This window comes from Lygodium microphyllum, chromosome 6, assembly GCF_053477565.2.
Source record: "Lygodium microphyllum isolate KBCC chromosome 6, Lygodium_microphyllum_v1.1.10, whole genome shotgun sequence".
NCBI classification, from domain to species: Eukaryota; Viridiplantae; Streptophyta; class Polypodiopsida; order Schizaeales; family Lygodiaceae; genus Lygodium; species Lygodium microphyllum.
Window position 1 is genome coordinate 30,778,378 of NC_141140.1, and position 10,492 is coordinate 30,788,869.

General features: G+C 41.1%; 1 pseudogene; it reads left to right on the forward strand.

The window, feature by feature from the left end:
* Positions 1–655: 655 nt before the first annotated feature.
* LOC148034429 (transmembrane 9 superfamily member 12 pseudogene) lies at positions 656–1,320 on the forward strand (annotated as a pseudogene).
* The last annotated feature ends 9,172 nt before the right edge of the window (positions 1,321–10,492 follow it).

The window sequence follows — 10,492 nt, forward strand, 5'->3', positions numbered from 1 at the left end:
GAAGAGATTGATCTGTTCATGGATCTTGACGATAATGATCATGGGTATTTGGCCCATCTGGAGGATGCGCAGGATCAGAGGGGGTGGATGTCATATTGTTGCGCATCCAAGGTGTGGAATCCACCAAAAAGTTGTGTTTGTGACATTTGTTACTTTGTACATACTTAGTCGTTGTGTTTGCATTTTTTTTCTGCGTGCCAGTATAGTAGAGAGGGGTTTGAAAGTGAATATATTTGTGGGAAGCATTATGTAATCAGAAAATTTATTTCACGGGCTAGCTGAGTGCGACATCGTTCTTTGTAATTCATTGCTATCTGTTTACTTAGATTAGGATTTGGAAGAAACCTTGTTTCAAGCTTACAAGAAAATGCATGAGGAATGTATTAGTCCAGATCATCAGACATTCTCCATTGCCCTTCAAGCTTGTGGTGCACTAGTATAGAGTGAAAGAACTTTGGCAGTTGTAAACAGCTATCAAGCCGATATGATGCCTTTGGACATTGGTAGAGCATTACATGCTGATGCACAAAAGTGCAGTTTTCTTTCAGACATGTTTCTCTGCATTTGAATATGTACAGCAAGTGTGGAAGCATTGTGAAAGCGGAAGATATGTTTGACGGAATGTCTGCTCGAAATAGCATGTCGTAGGAGTACAATGCTTTCAACCTATATAGAGCAGGCCCAGATGACAAAGGAACTTTCTGGATGGAAGCTTGTGGTTGGGGATGTTTTTAGAGCTCCACCACATGCTGAGCTACTGAGTATCATGGTTGGGGATGGGGTTCATATTACTGGAATGGCAGTTGTAACGATCCTCTTTGCAACATTTGGACTTATGTCCCTTGCTTCAAGAGGAATGCTTCTTTTTGGGATGATTATGTTGTATTTGACTCTTGGAATAGCTCTAAGGTATGTTGCGGTGCGGTTGTGGAGGACTATGAAAGGAGATACATCTGGTTGGAGATTAATAGCATGGCGCATGGCTTGCTTTTTTTCCTGGGATTGCTTTTGGGATTTTCATGGCTTTAAACTTTCTTCTCTGGGCTAATAAGAGCACGGGTCCTATTCCCATCTCTCTTTTCTTCAGGCTTCTAGTCCTTTGGGTTTGGTATCTCAGTCCCTTTGACCTTACGGGGAGGCTTGATTGGCACAAGAGCATAGCATATTTAATACCCCGTACGCACTAATCGGATTCCAAGGGAAATCCCAAAACAGAAGTACCCTTCATGGCTCTTGTCTCTCTGGTACTCACATACATGCATCTATGCATGGAGGATTGAATACGATGGAAGAGGATTGAATATGGTGGAAGAGGATTGAATACTGTGGAAGAGGATTGAATACTGTGGAAGAGGATCAAATACTGTGGAAGAGGATCGAATACTATGGAAGAGGATCGTCTTGCTAGAGCTCTAACTATGCGAATTCAACAGATGGATGTTCATGGTGAGACCAAAACAAAAGATAACGTGTTTTGTTACTCTTGTGGTGTTGATTTAGTACTGTGTTGTAGAGGAACATGCAAAAGAGGCCTACTACAAGCTATCAAGGCCACAGGAGCAAATTCAATCCTATGTTTTTTATGTTATCAGAGCCAGCATCCCACGGCTACTTCTTGATGATGTTTTTGAATAGAAAAATGAAATTGAAAAATCTGTGGAGAATGAACTTGAGAAGGCGGAAGCAGAGAAAATCCTATAAGTGAAGCATGTTGAAGTCGAGGCTGAAGCAAAAGTTCTTTTTGGTCAAGGGATTGCAAGGCAGCGGGCTTTCAGGAGATTCGTCGAACTCTTCTTGAATGCTTACAAACCTTATAAGTTGAAGCTACATTCAACCAGAGAAGAGAGAAGCGCTCTATTTTTTTTTGTGGGTCTTCTTTGTCAATATAATTAATTTTCCTATAGAGTGGATTTTCATTACAAAGTACAACTGCAGAGGAGCTTTTCCATGTTATCTCACACAATCGAGCAAGAATAGAGCATACTCTGCATCAAGGAGCAGAGCATCCAGCCCTTCATTGCCCCAGGACTATTTCCACTACTTGGATGGAGCGGAATCAACTTAGAGTATTCGGTTAAAGTTGCTCACAGATCATATATTACACATTATAGAATCACATACCGCCATTATTTTGAAGCCATGACTTCCCTGCCACTTCCCCAAGAGTTGTAGTTGTGCCACTCTGCAAAGCACACCTATGCACTTATCATCACAAATACAACATTGGTTGCTCGTGAATTGGCTCTGCTTGGTGCCGCATTGGGACCAATGACTGTCTATGAGCTCAATCGACAACTCCCTACCTCGACATGACCAACAATCAACACCGCTGTGTCTTCGGAGCAATTGTAAGTCTTTGTACCCGGAGCGCCTTTGTTATTAAGGAGTTTTACATCAAGATATAGCTATTGTACTTCTGAGTGACTTTGACTATTGCTTGAGCTGTAATGCCAATTCTGACAGTTGTGAAAAGTCTTCAGCTATGAGAATTTTGCAGATTGAGATAGGTATAACAGTGACATGAGTTTTATTGTCATCATCTTAATCTCTTCTAACACATAAGGAAGTAAGCACCTGCATTGGAAGACCTTCGGAATTGAGGAATCTTCTATCTTGGAATTTCTCAAGAACCTCTGTGGACGCGACTTTGCTTTCGAAAACCCTTCGACAACGGTAACTTGATCTTTCCTCCGGGTCCGATGCGTGGCCAAGCTCATCTCATACGTCCAATGCTACGTAAATCCTCCCTTACATTGACAGAATCACGAGCCCCGATTAAGTGATCCCATAATGTAGAGGCAACATTCTTGAATATATGCATGGGGTCCAACATGTGATTGATCTTGAGTTCAGTCCAATATGGGAGACGAAAAAATATAGAGAATCTAAGGCACAAACAATATATTATTTCTTGTTCTCATAATGGAGTGTACTTTAAAGATAAACAAAATAAGTAAACTAGTTATCGACTCATGCCGAGTGGAGGATGATCATTGATGTGTGTCCAAGTGTCCTTCCAATCTTGAATGGTCAAAGATTGTGGAGTTCTTCCATTAGTGGGAGGTGCATATTTGGGGTGGTCAATAGGAAGAAAATGATGATGATTGTCATAGATAACCTTCTTCAAGCGTGTCGATCTAGAAGAAACCAGAAAGGGACCACAAATTAGACATGCATGATATCCTGATGTAGTTAAACCTCTAAAAACAAGTGGGTTAATGATGATATATATTTGATTAAGGGTAAGAATGAATAAAATAGAGTACGCAACTACCTAAACACTCTCCATAGCCTGGAAATTTATGCATGGTCCACAACAACATGCCCTTTAAAGTGAAATCTCTAGAGGACAATGATGCACTCACATCTTGCACCTCAATACCTCTCCATAGCATTTCTAGCTCCTCGATCAAAGGCTCTAAGTAAAAGTCCGTGTTTTTTACTTTGTGTTTTCTAGGAATCAAAAGGGACAACATTACATGTCCTTTTTTTATTGCCATGGACCGAGGGATATTATAGTTCACCAATACCACTGGCCATACACTATATGAGGTGCTTTTGATGCCAAATGGATTTATTCCATCTAATCCTAGACCAAATTTTAAATTTTTGGGCTCTTCTTTGAAAGTAGGCCACAAATTGTCTACGTGTTGCCAAGTTGGTGTGTCTGAAGGAATTCTCCACTTTCCATCACTTGAATGGTGACTAGCATGCCATGACATGAGTCTCGCAATAGATTCACACTTAAACATAAGTTGAATACGTGGAATAATAGGAAAATGTCGCAAAACCTTACGAGGCACATCGATTGATTTCATCTCTTGGTTGTATCTTGGTTCACCATAAATAGGACATTGTCATGCAGATGCATGATCCCCACAAAACAAGATGCAATCATTGACACATGCATGGATTTTAACGTAATCGAGACCTCCAAGAGATGTCAGGAAATGTCTTGGTTTCTCCCCTCTAGTTGGTAATTTATTTCCATTTGGAAGCATTTGTGCGTGATATTGTCTAGAAGCATTTATGAATTAATATCAAATGATGCATACTTCAATAACGCATTCAAGCTAGCATTACTCCATCCATAAATGGTTTGTAAGTTCAGTATCTCGAGAGATGCACATAGAGAAGAGTAGGTGCAACCTTCGTACAATGAAGTTTTTGATGCTATGTGTAGCGGGTCATCTGTCTCTCTAGTGGCGCCCTCCCCCCGAACCTCATGGGAAAATAAATCGTGCACCATGTTGTCCAAAATCTCTTCAACCAAAACTTGATGGGGCATTTGAAGAGGGCTGTTATCATTGTCATCAGTCTCTACTCTTCTTGAGGACTCTGCCTCCTTACGTCGACGCTTCGTAGCCTCTCAACGCCCTAAAGGGACCATTTGAGGATGTGGTACCGCATCCTACTCAATAAAAAAAAGGAGATTTTGTTTAATGGTGAAGACACAACATAGACCAATAATATTTGTGCAAATAAAGCAATAAAAATTACTGGGTCTTTTTCTTGGTCCCACTCTCCGTACATGCTGAGGTGTGACATTGTGATTCGACGTGCTCGAAAAAAACATCCTCGACAACGATCACACATACATTTGATTTTCCCTCATAGCCAAGCATCTCTATTGTGAAGACGCAATGTCTCATCCTCACTGGAGGATGTACTATTTGTTGACTTAGCATGTCCCATACTAGTAGAAGATGACGACATAATTACACCTGGATCATAAGGACAAATGTGATTTCATTTGGTATATATGTCATATTCTCTAAATGCATGCATTGATACTTACAACATGGAGGCAAACATTTTGATATTGAAAGACTAGGAAAGTCATGTCATGTTGATTCAAAAACAACCAAAAGCTAGCATCTAATCAATTTAATTGTAATTGCACGTCTATAAACGAGAATAATATGTCTTATCTACGCATATACACACACAATTACACGCGCTTATAGACGCGCTACACAAATATTAATTTTTTTTTAAAAAAGTTGTGGCTTTTTTTTCAAACCATTGCTTTCTTACGTTCTTGGGATGATGAATCAGGATGACAAATATAGATACTACATGATTCTGGCCATGATAAGACTAATCTGTTGCAGCCCTTGCTGGGAATCTTTTACCTATCTTTACGGTGCCAGAGAGCTTTCTGGAGGCAAACCGAGCCTTCTGCAGAGTCATAGAACCCAACAATAAAGCATTGCCATAGTGTATGTTATACTCATGTAGGGTCGAATAACTGCTGATCATAAACTGGCCTTTAATTTACTGGAATCAATGATGCTACAGACTTGGATCCAATAGCTCTTCACATTGTGAATAAGTTTATTGAATAGGCTTTTTCTTCTTGTTCATTACACTACAACAAAAAGGCTCCATAGATGCGCTTGTAGACGCAATATTTGAACTGTGTTAAAAAATGTGGGCACGTTTATTACCGCGTCTACTGCTGCGTCTAAAATTTCGCGTCTAAAAGTGCGCTTATAGTGAGAGTTACATGCCCATATAGACGCTCATATTGATGCACTACATAAATATATAATCATATTTATAAAAATTTTGTATATATTCATATTGTGCATCTATACATGTGTGTGTTTGCGTATCTAAAAAAGCGTTTACTCTGCAAGTTTTTGACGAGAATAGACGCGCTTTTATCTTGCAATTTAGACGCACTGATAGATGCACAAAACAGAGGTTCCCCCATCAGTATCAAATTGTATGCTCAGGGAAAACAGAGAAATATTATTTCAAAGATTTTTGTACTGAAAACAAAACAATGTATGTAGAACACGAAATTTCATATATATATAGATGAAATGTTTTTACATGATGAGTTCTAGTGCTTATGACCTCAAGCATGGTCATGGTTGCAAGCACTATAGCTGAAAGTAATACATATCAAAAATGAAAACTACAAGCCAAGGGGAGGCATGCATACATGGGGCTCCTCTACATCTCCTCAAAAGAGGCATCATTGTCGCTACCACCACCGCTGCCTGTGCCGCTGCCGCTGCCGCCATCGCTACTGCTAGTCCCCCCTTCGCTATCCTGAACTGCATCAGGGTTCGCCTACACAAAGGATTAAGGTATATAAATACCATTACAAATAATAAATTAGAGTTACCTATACTTTTCATGTAAAAAATAAAACATACCTCTTTTGGTTGCGGAATCCTCATGGCACGATTATATTACTCCTCCGTGATGAGTCCCTCCTCGTAGAAATGTTGCCAAGTGGACGCTCAGTTATGACCTCGATGGTAGCCTACCTCTTTAGGAGTAGGCATCCTACCAACGATATGATACTACAAAATAATTTGAACATACAACGTATTAGAACACACTACATAATGAAGTGAAAAAAATTACAAAATTTAATTTAAAAAAAAATCAAATAATACTTACAAACTCAGCCTCTCATGACTTCTTGCCGCCCGATCCATAATGTGATGATCCCATGGTTGCCATCTGGATACGTCGCGCCTCTACATACTGGCGACTTGTCCTTTTCTCTGTTGCTCTCTTCTTGGCCTTTTTCCACTCCCTGCGGTGGCAATTAGGTGGTTGGCCATATCCAGGACGCCCCTGCTCTTGTCTCCATAGTGACTCCTTGGCGTGTGACATAAGGTGAGACCTCTTGTTATGAAGCACGTCTCTCACCTTTGACCATCCCCAATCATCTGAGAATCATGAATTCTCGGGATTAGGGTACCTTCTATGTATTGCCCGCAGCACCTCTTGCCAAAAACCATTTTTTTGGTGCTTGAATGGAATCATGCAATCTTTGTATGTGGCATGCACAACACTCCTCAAGTAGGCTATCACTTCCCTCCCCTCAGAGTCATGCAAGATACCACCAACATTAGTGACTGAGTAGTATATTTGTGGAGGCTCACCTCTCTCATTTCTGGGTGAGGGTGATTGAGAGCCACCTCCTAGGCAACCCCCACAAAGCCCTTGACCTCCTTGTCCTCCCGCATGATTCTCCCTCCTCCCTCGATGGGCACTACCCTCTACCTCACTCGATGCACGTGCTTCTGCAGATGCACGTGCTTCGGGAAATCCATGTACTTCAGCTGATCCCTGTGCATCAGCTGATTTGTGTGTATGCATAGTGCGTAGAGTACCTATTAGTAGAGGTGTACCAAGGTTTGGTGTTTGTGCAACAGTGCTAGGCAAAGATGTGATAGGTGTCCTTGACATCACACTAAAAACCTCATCTGCAATGGGAGGGTGACCAAGATAATTGGTCATCTCCCCCATGAATTGCTCCTTGTTTGGAAAACCTCCAAAAAAGCTACTAACAACTCTAGAAAACTCCGCTAAGGTGTTGTTCATGCGTTCCAACTCAGGATCAGTGCTGGAAGATCCATGATTCCACATCTACAATAAAAAATCATATTACCCTGTGCAGATAAAACATATTATATGCTGCATCTATATCTACATCTCTGTGTTGTGTGTCTGTCAGCACATCTATTTCCGCATCTATACTTGCGACTACACTGTCATCTAGACGCGTTGACAAACGCGCACTGTCGGACCATTTTTTTCAAACTTGGTTAAAAAACACGCAAAAAAACCTCCATAGATGACAATCTATAGCATGTAAAGAGAGAGAGAGAGAGAGAGAGAGAAACAGACAGAGAAAATAAACAAGATTGAGAGAGAGAAGAAGAACTCACCTTCTTGGCTTGTTCCGACAGGTGGCAGCTAGGTTGCAAGCTCCTTGTCCTCCTTCTCCCTTCCCTTGGTAAGTTGCTTGAATCTTATTCTCTTCCTTGTTGTTTGGCTCTTGTTCTTTGCTCTTTGGCTCTTCCTTCCTCCAATCCTCTTTTTACTCTTATTTCCTTCCCTCATTGTCTTCATGAAGTGATAGATAGACATGATTAGTGATGTGGAGCTCGAACTGCATGCAACAACACAACAATGAAGTATGTCTGAAAAGCTGAGAGGGATTCCATCTTGAACATCCCCTACTAGTTGTGTAGAAAGTTCAGCAGCCAATCTCTTCAGAATTGCTAGCAGATCTACCATGAATTCAACACTCACAAGATGACAGAACTTTGCTAAGCCATCAAGGCATGGCCTTAGAAGTGGTTGAGGCCCACACTCACTAAGCTTCAATTTCAATCCTTCCACCCTTACATCTTAGAGCCTGAGGCTTGACTGCAAGCTTGACTTCAGAATCGAGAAGTAGGTTTCAAATACAGCTGATAATGTTTGAGTCTGTAGCCTCCGGTGCTTTGAAGCATCTGGCAAGGTGGATGACTCTTTGAAATCTGCAGTAACATCATCCCTCAACTATGCAGCCAGCTCATGCTTTTTCAGTGTTTTCTCATTTTCCTTATGAAGTTGTTGATCAGCTGCTCCATTCTCTGGTTCTGTTGGTCTCCTGTTCATCATTATACTGCCCACCTCCATGGGTTTGGGTGAACATCAAATCAGGTGAACATCGAATCATCTACTCAATAGTGAGGTTTGATCTCTAGCCCACACAAAACAAAAATGCAAACACAACGACTAAGTATGTACAAAGTAACAAATGTCACACACACAAACTTTTTGGTGGATTCCACACCTTGGATGCGCAGCAGTATGACATCCACCCCCTCTGATCCTACGCATCCTCCAGATGGGCCATCTACCCATGATCATTATCTTCAAGATCCACGTACAGATCAATCTCTTTATTGTCTATTTCCGGTATATCAACAAGGTTATCTGTCATATCATCTACCTCTTCTACTGGAGTTTCTTCTCGTTGCTCTTCTCTTGCAAAATCTTCCAATGCATAATCCTCATCATCTCTTTTCTTGAAAATCTTGATTCTTTTTCCCGCAATGGGCACTCTAAGCACTATCCCATCCAATTCTGTCAGCTCATATGTTGCATTGTCAAAGACATGTCTGACTATGTATGGCCCAAACCATCTTTTCACCATCTTTCGAAGTGCAGTATGCTGATTTTCAAGTCTGCTATCAAATACCAATACCCCGTCTCCCTCTTCTATTGCTCTAGGCCGCAAGCGATGCCTGCTATCAAACCTGTCCTTATTTCTAAGTCTAGCAACCTTGAACTTGTGAATAGCTAGCTGAATATCCTCTGGTCTTCTCTCCAACTACAGAATCCGAAGAGCTAAGAGCTCCTCTCTCATCAAATCCTCCTGCCAAGGTAAAATTGAACAAGTCAAAGCACAAGTCTCAGTCGGCATAACCGGTTTCTGACCATACATCAACTCTACGGGCATATATCCTGTGGTAACATTGTGAGTCGTACGATCAGCCCACAAAGCAAATGGTAGAAGTCTCGGCCATTCTCCAATCCATCCTCTGCATGCTTTGGCTAATGCTTTCACTATCGGCAAATTCCCTCTTTCACTCTTTCCATTTCCTTCTGGATTGTATGTTGTGGTTAGAGCCAACTTGATTCCTAGTTGAGAGAAAAACTCCCTAGATTCATCTGCATCTAATTCACCACGATCTGCAGTGATCTTACCCACACAGCCATACCTGCAGAAAATTTCTTCCAATAAGAACTTACACACTACACTAGTGGTCTTCATTCTCAAAGGTCTGCCCTCAACATGATTGATAAGATCCTCTCTAGCCAATACAATATATCTCATCTGCCATAGACCCATAGGCATAGTAACCAAGTCAACTACCCACTTATAATGAATGCATAGCAGATAGGTTTGATGAAGCTCATCTCGATGACGCACTACGGTATACATTTGAGAGTTCTCTGCAAGTCTCTACAAAGCAAGAAACATCTCTGTACATGCCTTTCCACCAATATTTTTCCTTGATTTTCTCATAATTAGGCCACACTCCTCTATGACCAGCCCAGGGACTCTCATGAAACTCTCTCATCACCTGTAACTAGGTCTCTTTATTGTAGACAACCCGCAAGGATAATCCACCTCTTTTCTTCGGGTGCTTCCAAAGAAATCCGTCCTTGAGAAAATAGCCATAGTCTTTTCTTCTGATCTTCTTGAACTCTTCATCTGTCCATTCATCTCTTTTGCTTAGTGTACTAAGGTACTTGCCAATCTGCAACCAATCTCCAACATAGAGTTCTTCTATGAAAGCCACAATATCATAGACATGACAAACATGATCATCCTCTTCTGCAAGTAGTGTCTCCTCATCATCATATCTAGCTCTAGACAGCATATCCGCCACTGGATTATCCTTCCCGACTATGTGTTTAAATCCTGGATTTAATGACTTGATGTATGCAATCCATCTCAGCATAGCTATATCCGGAGTAGAGCAACTTGTAATCATACCTATCAATGGCAAGAAATCTGTCTCTACCACAACTGGGGCTCTAATAAAGTATTCCTTGTCACATTTGAGAGCCGTAATAATTCCCAGTAATTCCCTCTTGATTTTTTGATACCTCCTCTGTCTCTCGTTTAGGACTTTTTTCCCAAACCGAATAGCATACCTATTTCCATCTGCATCATCTT